Here is a 16,911-nt window from a genome sequence, read left to right on the forward strand (position 1 = left end):
GGGCCTCAAAAGAAGGTGGAGTGGATTCTTTGGGCCTCCCTGATTCCCAGTCTTTTCCTGTCTCATTCCTTCTGCTCAATACCTCAACTTTCTTTCTGGAATCTTGTGGAAACTCTAGAGACCTCCCAACTGTCACCTGTTTCCTCCTATATTGCGAAAAACAATACAGCAGCTAATTTGAGAAAATCAAGATCCCACAAACATCAATGAGGTAATTAACAGGTAACCGCCATCTTTTTGGATCAGCTCGGGGGGGCGGGGGGGGGGGGGGGGGGGGGGGGCGGCGGTTGGCGGGTGGGAGAGGGGTGGAGGAGCGGGGTGGGCAGGGTGATGAAATTTGACAATAACAACTCAAGTGACCCAGTGTCCCAGGCAACTTTTTCAGATCACAAAGTCAGTTTTATTTTAATTTGCTAATTGGCTAATGATTCAAATTTGTCTTTGGAGGATTTCAAAGCACTTTCCCTGAAGACTGTCTGAGTTTCAAAGGAAAGTCAAAGTAATCTGAGCGAGAGGAGGGAAAGAGTCAGCATGGTTTCGATCTCCTCATGGCTAGTCAGTGATTTCTGTTTGAACTTATTACATGCTTTTGCATGTATGTGCATGCTGTGAGCAAATGATGAGGTCTGTGACTGTTGAGCATCTCTGATGCACATTTACCAGGCCCACTTATGAAGGAAGGCCAATTCAGTGAAGAATCTGAGGGGCTAGTGATGCCCCTTATTCCTGCAGCAGAAGCAGGGAGACATTTGTGTGTCTGATTGAGCTGAGTTGTGGAAAAGGAAGTGGTAGAATGATGCATAATAACTTCTTGTAATCATAGAATGATGCAGCACTGAAGGAGGCTATTTGTCCCATTGTGCCTTTGCCAATTCCTTGCAAGAGTTATCCAGTTAGAGTTGTTGAAAGAGCAGGAACAGTATTATCATTGCAATAATGACCTTAAGTTATTGAGATAAATATAACTGTTTTCCCATTCCCTCCCCTGATATTCTGATAAATCTCCTCCGTACCCTCTCCAAGACCTTGACATTCTTTCTTGATGCAAGAACCAATGATAATGAACGTTTCTCACACTATAAAGTTTTACAGAGTTCATCTGGCAATGGCTGCAGAGTTTGTATTTATTAGTTTTGAAAAACGAAATCCACCTTTAAAGCTACGTTTTTTTCTTCTCAGACCAGCCTAGCTCCAGAAAGAACGACCAGTCCAAGCCAGGCAACAAGTGAGACTGAGAAAGAGGATGTGGAGAATAATGATGAAATAGCTTCAGGCAGCACTGACGTTGATGCAGGACTGAATGTCATGGAGCAAGTTCATGGAGCCTGTGTGCCAACCACAGCCAACACTCACAGAACCTCAGAAAACCACAACCAGACCCAATCACAGGCAAAGGAATTGGATCAGGACCAGGATCAGTTAGAAGACCTGGTCAAGTCTGAAACAGAGGCGATTGGTGAATCTCAGCCAGATGTCCCACCAGAGGTTCAGCACGAGTCTGAACTGAAGCCCCAACCTCAACCAGAATCTCAACCTGAGATCCATGCCCAGGCAATGGTTTCAGAGGAGAGTCAAGGCAAGGTTCAGTCAGAGTTCACGGACCAAATTCATCCAGCTGTTCAGGAGCAAGTACAGCAGGAGGCCCAGGAGCAAGCTCAAACAGAGGATCTAGGTCAGGCTGCAACAGGACCACTGGACCAGGACCAGAATCAAGCTGAGGCCTGCACTCAGGCTCAAACAAAGGCCCACAACCAGGCTCAGCAACAGGCCCAAGACCAGACACACCGTGAGGCCCAGGTCTGGGAGCAGGCTCAGCTACAGACACAAGAGCAGGCTCAACAGGAGGCCCAGGAACAGGTTCAGGCTGAGACCTGGGACCAGGTTCAGGCTGAGACCTGGGACAAGGCTCAGCATGAAGCTCAGTGCAAATCTCAGGACCAGGTTCAGTCAAAGGACTGGGGCCAGGAGGACTGGGGCCTGGACCAAGCTCAGTCAGAATCTTGGAACCAGGCACAACAGGAGACACAGGACCAGGCCCAAGCAGAGGCCTGGGACCAGCCCCAATCACATGCCCAGGACCAGACTCAGCCAGAGATACAAAAAGAAACCCAGCCAGAGGTTCAGACACTGAACAATGAGCCATTAGATATACAGTCAGAGAGCAAGTCAGATGCTCAATCCCAGTCAGGAAGCCACATCCAACCAGAAACCCTGCCCGAAAACCAGTTCCAAGCAATGGACAAAATCTGTGGAGAGATCATAGAAGAGGCCCAGGAATGGATCCAGTTTATACCCAATTCAACTCTGGAGAATGCAAACTGTGTAAGTATAGAGGATATTTCACCAAGATCTTTTTTCCATGCTGGTGTGATACATCTGAGTGGCTTGCTAAGCCATTTCAGAGGGCAGTTAAGAGTCACCTACATCGCTCTGGGTCTGGAGTCACAGCTAGGCCAGACTTGATAAAGACAGCAGATTTCTTTCCCAAAAGAGCATTAGTGAATCAGGTAGGTTTTTATGCAAGTCCAGTAGTTCCATGATTTGAATATTGGTGAGTCCTGGCCATCACACTTTGGAAAGATATGAATGTCCTTGAGAGGGTACAGAGGTACCCAGGATGGTTTTAAAGATGAGGGATTTCAGTTACAAGGTTAGGTTGGAAAAGCTGGGGTTGTTCTCCTTGGAGGGGAAAGCTGATTGAGGTGGACACCATTATGACAGGTTTGGATAAGGTGGACAAGGAACCCGGTGATACAAGGACCAGGGGACAAGGATTTAAGGTTTTGGGCAAGAGGAGAATTTTTTTGATGCAGCAAGTGTCAAGACCTGGAACTCTCTCTGCCTGTGAGGGTGGTGGAGATAGACATGATGAACAACTTGAGAAGGAAATTGGATGGGCTCTTGAGGGAAATAAACTTGCAAAGCTAACGGGAGAGATCAAGGGGAATGGGGACTGACTGTTTTGCTCCACAGAGAGCCGGCATGGATTCAATGGGCTGAATGGCCTCCTGTGCTGTAAATGACTCCGTTGATTATTAGTGAGACTAGCTTTTTATTCTAGGTTCATGTGCTGTGTTTTCATTTTCTAGTTGATTTGACTTTTCTGCATTGAAACAAGCTTATAAGTCAAGTGACAAATGATAAAATATTGAATGGAACCACAAATGCTGGGAAACTCTCAATGGGGAGAGAAAAACATAGAGTTAGTGCTTTCACTTGGAGATCTGGTGAGACTCCAATTCGGTATCCGTCTCCACAGATGCTGCCTGACCTGCTGTAAATTTGGGGGGTTTATTTCAGATTTGCAGCATCCAAAGCAATTGCCTTTTGTTCAAATAGTGAATTGCAACTTATCACCTTGTAATCCACTAACTATTCTGTTTTAGCTGTACTTCCTGGCAAAGCCAAATTAATTTAATCTGATAATTTGATCTGAATCTGTATTTTTTTTCGCAAAAGGTCCTTTGAAAATCCCTGCCAAGTTACCGGTGTTGTTTGGGGCGGGAGATGCTTGGGCAGACAGGGAATGTGTTAAGGGGAGCGAGTTGACACTTATCAAGAAACGTTGAACAGGCTGGGGCTCTTCTCTCTTAAAAATAGAAGACCGAAGGTGACCTGATAGATCATGAAAGGGTTTAATGGAGAAAATGTTTCCAAATGTGGGCGCGACCAAAGCCAGAGGACACAAATATAAATAAGATGGTCATGAATAAATCAAATAGGAATTCAGGAGAACCTTCCTGACTCAGAGAGTGATGAGAATGTGGAACTCACTACCACAAGGAGTAGATGAGATGAATAGCATAGATGTATTTAAGGGGAAGCTGGATAAACACATTCGGGAGAAAAGATATAGAATATGACCATACTTACAATTATGGCACAGGAACAGGCCATTTAGCCCGACTGGTCATTGCCGGCTTTTATGTCTCACACGAGAAGAATTCTTGCTGCAAACTAAATTTTTAAAATATCATTTTAATTTACGAAAGTATGTTGGGGGTATACTGGTGAAGTTGGGGTTGTTCCCCTTTGAATAGAGATAAGTAAGAGATTTGATGGTTGTGTTTAAAATCATGAAGGATCTATACAGAGTGAATAAAGAGAAACTGTTTCCGATGCCTGAAAGGTGAATAACCTGAGGTCACAGATTTAAGGAGATTAGCAAAATAATCCGTGGTAACTTGAGGAAAAACCTTTTCATGCAATGCGTAATTAGGATTTAGGAATGCACTGCCTGATAGACTGGTGGATACAGATTCAATAGCAGCTTTAAAAAGGGAACGAGATAAATACTTGAAGAGAAAAAATTGCTTGGCTATCTGGGAAGAGTCAGGGGGTGAACTAACCAGATTTCTTTTTGAAAGAGCTGGTGCAGACTTGATGGGCTGAATGGCTTGTTTCTGTGCTGTATTATTCTACGATTCAATTATGAGAGGCTGTCCAATGGTGACTGATCAGCATATCACTCTCCTAAATAGACAAGTCATTGTCAAGAGGATTCCCATAATTGATCTGCACTCGCACTGACTTAACTAACCTGAGTCAGGTCTAGTACAATTGTCTGTGCGTAAACAGCGATTAAAGTTGATCAGGATCCTGGTCTTGATCCATTAAGTGGGTTGAACTCATCAATGTGCATCATTGTATTTATATGATGCGTATAAACATGCTTGAGCAGTGTGGCCTAATAATAAACCAAATTGTATGTGTTTTTATTGTGTGGGGTACAATATTGTTGTACAATAATTTGTTGGGGTACGATGGTGTTTATTGTGTGGGGTACAGTGATGCATTGTATCTCTATGTACTATGGGTACTGTTGTGTAATGTATTTGTTGTATTACTAGTAATCCAGATATTGCTGGATACCAGGCAATGATTTTGTTGTAAACCATTCACACAGCAAGGAGGTTTCCATGGTTAAGCTGGCAGTAAAGGATGATGTGCACTAAGTTTGATGCCATTGTTAAACTGCTCCAAACCCCATCACCTCAGTCCTGACCATAACTTCAAATGTTTACTTTTCCGTCAGAGTACTCTGCTGGAGATCCCTGAAGAGCTGGACAGCCAGAGCATGACATCACTCGTCAATGAGGAAGAGTCCAAGGACACATGCAGCATCATGTCAGTAAAAAGCATGGAGCAATTTGGATGTTCAAGCCAATTCCAACCTGAACTCCAGGTCCATCCGAAGACCCAGTGCCCACCTACCTTCCAGTTCCGTTTCCAGGGCCAAACCCAGCCTGAGGTCCAGAGCTTTCTCAAGGGTGGTTACAAAGCTAGGAAAGGCATTGGAGGGAATCACTACTTTACGTCACAAATGATCAAAAGGGTGTCTATGGCTTTGAAACGCAATCGTAATCAGGTGTGCCCCCCAACTGATGTGAATTACTTTGTGCAGACTGACAGCATAGAGACTTCAAGCAAAAATCCCAACATGATGGAGGAAATTCCCAATCCAGCTGGAGACCAACACGATTCCAATTGTATCTGTTGGAAACGGAGCGCAAGTAAGTGCAACAAAAATTTGTAAGCTTTTTTTATATTGGAAAGACTCATTGGAAAAGGGTCAACAAAATATAGGTCAGTGGGTCTACCTTGTTAGGACTGAGTGTAGTAAGAATATCCCCAGGTGGATTCACAGGTCCCAGCACAAGGACACACATGAGATTTTAACCCCTGGATGGAAAAGCATGTGAGAGGCATCCAGATGGTATTTTCAATGAGAGACGATGGTGAATTTAACAGTCAGGTCTCAGTAATATTTTGTCAGCCAGCTGCCAGCCGAAAGAAACAGAAAGATTAATGAGTAATTAAGAACATAAGAAATAGGTGTAGACCATATGGCCCCTTGAGCCTGCTCTGCCATTCAATAAGTTTGTGTCTGAACTTCATCAATTCAAATTTCCCACACTAGCCCCAAAACCCTAGATTTCCATTGTGTCCAGAAATTTATTGACCTCAGTCTTGAAGGCACTTAACAACTGAACTTCCACAACTCTTGGGGGTAGAGAATTCCAAAGATTTCCAACACTCTGAGTAAAGAAATTTCACCTCATCTTAGTTCTAAACCTCTAATCCCATTCCCTGAGACTACTTCTAGGACGGGATTTTATGAGAAAAATTGTAAGTGTCCAGCTAGCGTGAAAACAGGAAAGTTGCAGATCCATTTTCTGGGTGAGTTTTTACTCCCAATCTTATGCACATAGTACATTAAAATGGGCTAGACTGTTTCCAACTATTACAGGCAGTGGGTGGGGCTTAATTCACCAGCCAGCAGCAGAGGGTGCTATTGCGCATGCGCAGACCTCTGTATCTGCACATGCGCAATTCCAACAGCAGAAGCCTGACACACAGAGAGAGAGAGAGAGAGTTGTCACGTCTCTGCTGCTGCAGCCAGCCTGAACCCAGTTACCCCCCCACCCACCGACTCAGGGGCCCATAGCCAATCGCAAGTCATACACCACCCACAAATGTAGCACCTGATGCTCCTCACCGCCCAGACTAATCACGCTCCCCCACCAATCACAGGCAGAGTGTGCAGCAAGCCTCCCGCTTGCCCCCTCCGCCCCCATACCAATCGCAATGCATAGCGGCAGCAGGCCCCCCACCAATCGCAGGCAGAGTGCGCAATGGCTCCCCCTTCCCTTTCTGATTGGGATGCCCTGGCCTGGCCCTCCCCCCATAGGCCCCACCCCTCCAGGCCCTGCTTCTATCGCCCACCTTCAGCACCACCCCCTGGCACTGCCCAGTGGGCAATGCCAAGGTGCCTAATGGGCGGTGCCAGGCTGGCAGTGCAAAGGTGCCAAGTTGGCACTGCCAGGCTGGCACTGCACAAGGGGCATCCCACCTTGCCCTCCGCCTCGGGGCCTCAGTGGCCTCTGGTTCTACTGGTGAGGGCAATACAACTGTTCCCCATTCATGGAAAGCAGGTGTTTTCCTCACAGGAGAGAGCCTCTCCCGGTGAGGCTGCAAAGGCAAGTGAGCCGGACAATTGAGTGCCAGGCTCACTAAACACAAGCAAATTCACATTTATATACATTTAAATCTCTCACCGGAAATGGTCGAAAAGCTGACCTCGTCAGAAATCCAATTCTGGTAAGATCGCGAGAGCTGAGAAATTGGGCGAGATCCTAACTTCTCGGCTCTCGCTCGATTTTACCGGCAGCGGAGCGAACCAGTAAAATTCCACCCATTGACTTTCCAGCCAGTGGGAAACAGTCTCTCTTCTTGTACCCTGCTAAGCCCTCTAAGTGTTTTGTACATTTCCATGATCTCATCTCTCATTCTTCAAAACATTTAAGTACATACTTTCTTCATTTACAATAATTCTCATTAACATACCGGTGTTAACCTCTGATTTTTTTCCAGGCTTAAATTTGTATCTGATAGTGCAAGTTGTTTTTGGTGTGAAATAACTTTTGCTTCTTCTCCATGCATTATCTATGATCATATACAACTGCTCATGGTCCAATGCTGCTCCAAAATTGAGCACCTTATAGGTATAGGAATGGGAGTTGAAGCATTAATATAATAACTCCAGGAGTCGGCTGTAAAGGGACAAAGAACAAAGACCAGTACAGCACAGGAACAGGCTCTTCAGCCCTCCAAGTCTGTGCTGACACAAATTCCTCTCTAATCTAATATTTTCTTGCCTCTACGTGGTCCATATAACTCCATTCCCTGCCTATTCATGTTTCTATCCAGATACCTCTTGAATGTTGTGATAGAATCTGCTTCCACCACCTCCTCCGGCAGCACGTTCCAGGCATTCACCACCCTCTATGTGAAAAACCTGCCCCTTACATCTGTTTTAAACTTTCCTCCTCTCACTTTCCACTTTAGCCCCAAGTAATTGACCCTTCGACCCTGGGAAAAAGATTCAGACTATCCACTCTATCCAAGCCTGTCATAATCTTGTAAACCTCTATCAGGTCGCTCCCTCATCCTCCGATGCTCCAGTGAAAACAATCCAAATTTGTTCACTCTTTCTCCATTGTCCATATCCTCCAAACCAGGCAACATCCTGGTAAATCTCTTCTGCACCCTTTCCAATGCATCAACATCCTTCTGGCCATGTGGTGACCACAATTGTACACAATACTCCAAATGCAGCCTAACCAAAGCCTTATACAGCTGCAACAATATTTTCAATTCTTATACTCAATGCCCCGATCGATGAAGGCCAGCATGCCATCTGCCTTCTTGACCACCTTGTCCACCTGAGTTGCCACCTTGAGGGAACTGTGGATCTGCACGCCTAGATCCCTCTTTATGCTAATAATTCTAAGGACTCTACCATTTACTGTATATTTTCCTTCTGCATTAGACCTTCCAAATTGCATCACCTCACATTTGTCTGGATTAAATTCCGTCTGCCATCTCCGGCCCAGGTCTCCAGCCAATTTATATCCTGCTGTATCCTCTGACAATCCTCCTCACTATCCGCTACTCCCCCAATTTTTGTATCATCTGCAAATTTACTAATCAGACTACCCACATTTTCCGCCAAATCATTTATATATAAAACAAACAACAGAGGCCCCAGCACTGATCCTTATGGAACAGACCTCCAATTAAAAAAGTACCCTTCCACTGTTACTCTCTGCTTACTGTGCCCAAGCCAGTTTTGTATCCATCTTACCAGCTCACCTTGGATCCCATATGACTTCACCTTCTGTATCAGCCTGCCACGAGGAACCTTTTTGAAAGCTTTACTAAACTCCATGTACACAACATCCGCTGCCCTGCCCTGGTCAATTTTTCTTGTCACTTCCTCAAAGAATTCAATCAGGTCTATGAGACACGACCTCCTCTTCACAAAACCATGCTGCCTATTGCTAATAAGCCTATTCTCTTCCAGATGTGAGCACATCCTGTCCCTAAGAATCTTCTCCAATAATTTCCCCACCACTGATCTAAGGCTCACAGGCCTGTAATTTCCCAGATTGTCTCTTCTGCTGTTCTTACACAGAGGAACAATGTTAGCTCCTCTTCAATCCTCTGGTACCTTGCCCGTGACTAAAGAGGATACAAAGATTTTGGCCAAGGCATTGGCAATTTCTTCCCTCGCCTCTGTGTTCTGGGATAGACCTTATCTAGACCTCGGGACTTGTCCACCTTAATGTTTTTCAAAAGTTCCAATACCTCCTCCCTTTTTATCTCAACATCTCCTTTCTACACTCCCTACCCAACACATCCGTCTCCTTTGTGACTATTGATGCAAAGTACTCGTTAAGGACATCACATGCCTCATGTGGCTCCACACACAAATTCCCTCCACTGTCCTGAGTGGACCTACCCTTTCCTTAGCTATCCTCTTCCTCCTTATATGTGCATAAAAAGCCTTAGGATTCTCCCTAATCCAGCCTGCCAAGGACATTTCAAGGCCCCTTTTTGCCCTGTTAAGTCCCTGTTCAAGCTCTTTCCTGCTATCTTTGCATTCTTCAAGAGCTTTATCCGTTTTCAATTCCCTGAAATTTATGTGTACCTCCTTCTTCTTTTTCACTAAGCTCATAATCTCTCTTGTCATCCAGGGTTCCTTTATCCTTCATTTTTACAAGGACATACTTGTCTTGAATTGTTAACAACTGACTTTTAAAAGACTCCCATATATCGGATGTGGATTTACCCTCAAACAGCCACTCCCCCCAGTCTACGTTCCCTAGCTCCTGCCTAATACTGTCATAGTTAGCCTTCCCCCAGTTTAGTACTTTCACTCTGGGACTACTTCTATACTTTTCTACAAGTAATTTGAAACTTGTAGAATTGTGATCACTGTTCCCAAAATGGTTCCCCACTGAGACATCAATCACCTTATCTAGACAGCTATATGAACGGAGTGGGAATGGAGGGATACAAAAGAGTGGTCTAGTTTGGACCAGGGAGCGGCGCGGGCTAATTGTTCTTTGTTTCTCGTTTCAAGGCTTCATTCTATGATCACCTTGCTGGTGCCAGTACAGAGCGAGACTGCGGATAGTTGGGAACCTGTCTCGGGGGCAGGGAATTCATATGGTGTTCGTGGAAGTGGCAATGAATAGGGTTGGGAAGCATTTTCCGATCAGGGCCAGTGTGATCTCCTGGACTCGTTTCGATCGCCTCAGGGGGTCGGAGAGGAATTTCCCAGATTTTTTTTCCCCATATTGGCCCTGGGGTTTTCACTCTGGGTTTTCGCCTCTCCCTGGAGATCACATGGTCTGGAATGGGGGGGTGGGGGTGAGTTAATAGGTTGTGATGAACAAAGCATCGTAGCTGTGAGGGACAGCTCGGTGGATAGGATATTAGTATGTAGATAGGCTGGAAAATTGGGCAGGGATCCTGGATTCAGGATTCAATCCTGGACCGGGGAGCGGCGCGGGCTTGGAGGGCCGAAGGGCCTGTTCCTGTGCTGTATTGTTCTTTGTTCTTTGTTCTTTGTACCTGTCTGGGCTCGTTTCCCAGAACCAGGTCTAAGATAGCCCCTTCCCGAGTTGGACTATCTACATATTGCCTCAAGAAGCTCTCTTGGACACACTGAACAAACTCTGCCCCGTCCAAGCCCCTGCCACTAATAGAATCCCAGTCTATGTTGGAGAAGTTAAAATCGCCCATCACAACAACCCTGATGTTTTTACATCTTCCCATAATCTGCTGACGTATCAGTTCCTCCACTTCTCGCTGGCTGTTGGGAGGTCTGTAGTAAAACCCCAACAGTGCGATTGCACCGCTCCTGTTCCTGAGTTCTACCCATATGGCCTCATTACATGATCCCACCAAGGTGTCCTCCCTCTGTATAGCTGTGACATTCTCCCTAATCAGTAAAGCAACATCCCCACCTCTTTTGTCACCCTCTCTATCTCACCAGAACAGTGCTTTATTGTACAAAATAAAGTTAAGCAAAACCACAAGCCTATGGTGAACGTAAACAGGTCCCAACTGGGACAATAAAACAATGGATCCACTCAGGGGCCTGCTTTATACAGGGCTCAGTATACGAGCTCCAACTGGTAAGGTAATTACCAATCATCAGGGAGCTTGTATTCTATGAGTCCTACGGGGAGGTCAATCAGTGATTTCCCCATGAAACTCCTGGGGGTTATCATAATTAGATTAGTGACAATAGGGTTGCCAACTTTGGTCATATTACTGGAGACTTCATAACATGACTTACAGCCTCCTATCACCTTGTCCCCACATTCCCAACACTGGCGACCTGATCTGTCCATCTGCAACTCTTTCCTGCACCAGTCAGAATGTGTATAACTCTTCATTACGCAATTGAATGACTCTTTGCTGTTAGTCATATAACCTTGAGTCCCATGTCTGAGATTTTCACTCCACATCATGAGATTTTCTTTACCAGAGAGTTGTAGACTGTGGAACTGGCTACCACGCAGAGAAGCTGAGGCAAATGACATCAATCTATTTAAGGGAAACTACATGGGTACAAGTAGGAAAAATGAATAACGGGATATGATGATAGGGAAGAAGGCTTTGTGTGAAGTATAAATATTGGGAGATGCTAGTTGGGACAAATGGCCTGTTTCTTTTTCTGTAGTAAGAAGTTTAACAACACCAGGTTAAAGTCCAACAGGTTTATTTGGTAGCAAAAGCCACACAAGCTTTCGGAGCTGCAAGCCCCTTCTTCAGGTGAGTGGGAATTCACAAACAGAGCATATAAAGATAACCCTGGGGGCCGAATGCCCTCTGATATTCGGGTAAGCGTTCTCCAAGGCGGCCTTCGCGACACATGACGACGCAGAGTCGCTGAGCAGAAACTGATAGCCAAGTTCCGCACACACGAGGACGACCTCAACCGGGATATTGGGTTCATGGCACACTATTTGTAACCCCCACAAAGTTTCACTGGCTGTCTTGTCTGGAGACAATACACATCTTTTTAGCCTGTCTTGATGCTCTCTCCACTCACATTGTTTTGTTTCTTAAAGACTTGATTAGTTGTAAGTATTCGCATTCCAACCATTATTCATGTAAATGAAGTCTGTGTCTTTATATGCTCTGTTTGTGAACAGAATTCCCACTCACCTGAAGAAGGGGCTTGCAGCTCCGAAAGCTTGTGTGGCTTTTGCTACCAAATAAACCTGTTGGACTTTAACCTGGTGTTGTTAAACTTCTTACTGTGTTTACCCCAGTCCAACGCCGGCATCTCCACATCTTTTTCTGTACCCAACTTTTTGCAACAACTTCAGTGGAGATTCCTACACAGTGAGGTGAGAGATCGCAGAACCCTCCTTGGGTTTTCCAGGTGCATGTATGCATAGTGATGGATGTATAGTCTGAATTTCACAAATCCATGATAATTATTTAATCTTGATGTTCAATTATGTGAGTCAGCCACATTCCACCACAAAATAACAAGCAATGTACCGCAGATGCTGGAGATCTGAAATTAAAATAGAAAGTGCTGGAAACACTCAGCAGGTCTGGCAGCATCTGTGGAGAGAGAAACGGAGTGTTTCACATCCAATATATTAAGTTTTGAAGGAGGATCACATTAGACTTGAAATGTTAATGCTTTCCTGAAGTATGGGTTGAGGCGCGGTGTTGGAAATGGAGCAGGGAGAGGTTAGCTTTGCTAAATGTTGTTGCAGATGTGTGCCAGCCTTCTTCTCGTTAGATGACGGCTTGTGCCATGGTGGTACTCTCCGTGTTACACATTGCCTGGTGTGGCTCAGGAGCCCTACTCTGGCCTGGCAGTCTCTGCCACATTTGCTGCGGGTGAAGATTTTAATAAAACAAAGGGAATTTGATTCTCAACACCTTTAAACAACTAAACTTTGCTTGTGCCACAGACAGAATCTTCTGTATGGGCCGATTACTTAATGATGACTCGAAATCCTGCTTCTCGAATCATCGCAAGCTGCAGAGAAAGCAAGTTAATGAAATGTTTCATAGCACATTCGTCAACCCAGAAAAAGTCATCGAAGATAAGAGCAGACGGAATCTTTGTATTGTGTCTCTCAAGGCCCCCACAATCCAGCGCCTTGGCTGTGCCCATTTCACCAAACCTACGTTAAGACGAAAGGATCTAAACAACATTGGCAGGTAAATGTGCTGCTGATCTCACGCATTGTTTCTTGGTTCCTGTAATCTCTTAATGACAATAACCTGCCAGGCTGCGATAATGGAGAATGTGAGCGAGTGAGTGTGAGAGAGAGAATGTGAGCGAGTGAGTGTGAGGGGGAGAATGTGAGCGAGTGAGTGTGAGAGGGAGAATGTGAGCGAGTGAGTGTGAGAGAGAGAATGTGAGCGAGTGAGTGTGAGGGGGAGAATGTGAGCGAGTGAGTGTGAGGTGGAGAATGTGAGCGAGTGAGTGTGAGAGGGAGAATGTGAGCGAGTGAGTGTGAGAGGGAGAGTGTGAGCGAGTGAGTGCGAGAGAGAGAATGTGAGCGAGTGAGTGTGAGGGGGAGAATGTGAGCGAGTGAGTGTGACAGGGAGAATGTGAGCGAGTGAGTGTGAGGGGGAGAATGTGAGCGAGTGAGTGTGAGAGAGAGAATGTGAGCGGGTGAGTGTGAGGGGGAGAATGTGAGCGAGTGAGTGTGAGGTGGAGAATGTGAGCGAGTGAGTGTGAGAGGGAGAGTGTGAGCGAGTGAGTGCGAGAGAGAGAATGTGAGCGAGTGAGTGTGAGGGGGAGAATGTGAGCGAGTGAGTGTGAGAGGGAGAATGTGAGCGAGTGAGTGTGAGGGGGAGAATGTGAGCGAGTGAGTGTGAGAGAGAGAATGTGAGCGAGTGAGTGTGAGGGGGAGAATGTGAGCGAGTGAGTGTGAGAGAGAGAATGTGAGCGAGTGAGTATGAGAGGGAGAATGTGAGCGAGTGAGTGTGAGAGGGAGAATGTGAGCGAGTGAGTGTGAGAGGGAGAATGTGAGCGAGTGAGTGTGAGAGGGAGAATGTGAGCGAGTGAGTGTGAGGGGGAGAATGTGAGCGAGTGAGTGTGAGGGGGAGAATGTAAGCGAGCGAGTGTGAGAGGGAGAATGTGAGTGAGTGAGTGTGCGAGAGAGAATGTGAGCGAGTGAGTGTGAGAGAGAGAATGTGAGGGAGTGAGTGTGAGAGGGAGAATGTGAGCGAATGAGTGTGAGAGGGAGAATGTGAGCGAGCGAGTGTGAGAGGGAGAATGTGAGCGAGTGAGTGTGAGAGGGAGAATGTGAGCGAGTGAGTGTTAGGTGGAGAATGTGAGCGAGCGAGTGTGAGAGGGAGAATGTGAGCGAGCGAGTGTGAGAGGGAGAATGTGAGCGAGTGAGTGTGAGAGGGAGAATGTGAGCGAGTGAGTGTTAGGTGGAGAATGTGAGCGAGCGAGTGTGAGAGGGAGAATGTGAGCGAGTGAGTGTGAGAGGGAGAATGTGAGCGAGTGAGTGTGAGGTGGAGAATGTGAGCGAGTGAGTGTGAGAGGGAGAATGTGAGCGAGTGAGTGTGAGAGGGAGAATGTGAGCGAGCGACTGTGAGAGAGAGAATGTGAGCGAGTGAGTGTGAGGTGGAGAATGTGAGCGAGTGAGTGTGAGGGGGAGAATGTGAGCGAGTGAGTGTGAGGGGGAGAATGTGAGCGAGTGAGTGTGAGAGGGAGAATGTGAGCGAGCGAGTGCGAGAGAGAGAATGTGAGCGAGTGAGTGTGAGGGGGAGAATGTGAGCGAGTGAGTGTGAGAGGGAGAATGCGAGCGAGCGAGTGTGAGAGAGAGAATGTGAGCGAGTGAGTGTGAGAGAGAGAATGTGAGCGAGTGAGTGTGAGAGAGAGAATGCGAGCGAGCGAGTGTGAGAGGGAGAATGTGAGCAAATGAGTGTGAGAGGGAGAATGTGAGCGAGCGAGTGTGAGAGGGAGAATGTGAGCGAGTGAGTGTGAGAGGGAGAATGTGAGCGAGTGAGTGTGAGAGGGAGAATGTGAGCGAGCGAGTGTGAGAGAGAGAATGTGAGCGAGTGAGTGTGAGAGAGAGAATGTGAGCGAGTGAGTGTGAGAGAGAGAATGCGAGCGAGTGAGTGTGAGGTGGAGAATGTGAGCGAGTGAGTGTGAGAGAGAGAATGTGAGCGAGTGAGTGTGAGAGAGAGAATGCGAGCGAGTGAGTGTGAGGTGGAGAATGTGAGCGAGTGAGTGTGAGAGGGAGAATGTGAGCGAGTGAGTGTGAGAGACAGAATGTGAGCGAGTGAGTGTGAAAGAGAGAATGTGAGCGAGCGAGTGTGAGAGAGAGAATGTGAGCGAGTGAGTGTGAGAGGGAGAATGTGAGCGAGTGAGTGTGAGGGGGAGAATGTGAGCGAGCGAGTGTGAGAGGGAGAATGTGAGCGAGTGAGTGTGAGGGAGAATGTGAGCGAGCGAGTGTGAGAGAGAGAATGTGAGCGAGTGAGTGTGAGAGAGAGAATGTGAGCGAGTGAGTGTGAGGTGGAGAATGTGAGCGAGTGAGTGTGAGAGGGAGAATGTGAGCGAGTGAGTGTGAGAGGGAGAATGTGAGCGAGCGAGTGTGAGAGAGAGAATGTGAGCGAGTGAGTGTGAGAGACAGAATGTGAGCGAGTGAGTGTGAAAGAGAGAATGTGAGCGAGTGAGTGTGAGAGAGAGAATGTGAGCGAGCGAGTGTGAAAGAGAGAATGTGAGCGAGTGAGTGTGAGAGAGAGAATGCGAGCGAGTGAGTGTGAGAGAGAGAATGTGAGCGAGCGAGTGTGAGAGGGAGAATGTGAGCGAGCAAGTGTGAGAGGGAGAATGTGAGCGAGTGAGTGTGAGAGGGAGAATGTGAGCGAGCGAGTGTGAGAGGGAGAATGCGAGCGAGTGAGTGTGAGAGGGAGAATGTGAGCGAGCGAGTGTGAGAGGGAGAATGTGAGCGAGTGAGTGTGAGAGGGAGAATGTGAGCGAGCGAGTGTGAGAGGGAGAATGTGAGCGAGCGAGTGTGAGAGGGAGAATGTGAGCGAGTGAGTGTGAGAGGGAGAATGTGAGCGAGCGAGTGTGAGAGAGAGAATGTGAGCGAGTGAGTGTGAGAGAGAGAATGCGAGCGAGTGAGTGTGAGAGAGAGAATGCGAGCGAGTGAGTGTGAGAGAGAGAATGTGAGTGAGCGAGTGTGAGAGGGAGAATGTGAGCGAGTGAGTGTGAGAGAGAGAATGTGAGCGAGTGAGTGTGAGGGGGAGAATGTGAGCGAGCGAGTGTGAGAGAGAGAATGCGAGCGAGTGAGTGTGAGAGGGAGAATGTGAGCGAGTGAGTGTGAGGGGGAGAATGTGAGCGAGTGAGTGTGAGGGGGAGAATGTGAGCGAGCGAGTGTGAGAGAGAGAATGTGAGCGAGTGAGTGTGAGAGGGAGAATGTGAGCGAGTGAGTGTGAGAGAGAGAATGTGAGCGAGTGAGTGTGAGGGGGAGAATGTGAGCGAGTGAGTGTGAGAGAGAGAATGCGAGCGAGTGAGTGCGAGAGAGAGAATGTGAGCGAGCGAGTGTGAGAGAGAGAATGCGAGCGAGTGAGTGTGAGGTGGAGAATGTGAGCGAGCGAGTGTGAGAGAGAGAATGTGAGCGAGTGAGTGCGAGAGAGAGAATGCGAGCGAGTGAGTGTGAGGGGGAGAATGTGAGCGAGCGAGTGTGAGAGAGAGAATGTGAGCGAGTGAGTGTGAGAGGGAGAATGTGAGCGAGTGAGTGTGAGAGAGAGAATGTGAGCGAGTGAGTGTGAGGGGGAGAATGTGAGCGAGTGAGTGTGAGAGAGAGAATGCGAGCGAGTGAGTGCGAGAGAGAGAATGTGAGCGAGCGAGTGTGAGAGAGAGAATGCGAGCGAGTGAGTGTGAGGTGGAGAATGTGAGCGAGCGAGTGTGAGAGAGAGAATGTGAGCGAGCGAGTGTGAGAGAGAGAATGCGAGCGAGTGAGTGTGAGGTGGAGAATGTGAGCGAGCGAGTGTGAGAGAGAGAATGCGAGCGAGTGAGTGTGAGGTGGAGAATGTGAGCGAGCGAGTGTGAGAGAGAGA

The sequence above is a fragment of the Mustelus asterias genome, chromosome 11 (assembly GCF_964213995.1).
Source record: "Mustelus asterias chromosome 11, sMusAst1.hap1.1, whole genome shotgun sequence".
NCBI lineage: Eukaryota > Metazoa > Chordata > Chondrichthyes > Carcharhiniformes > Triakidae > Mustelus > Mustelus asterias.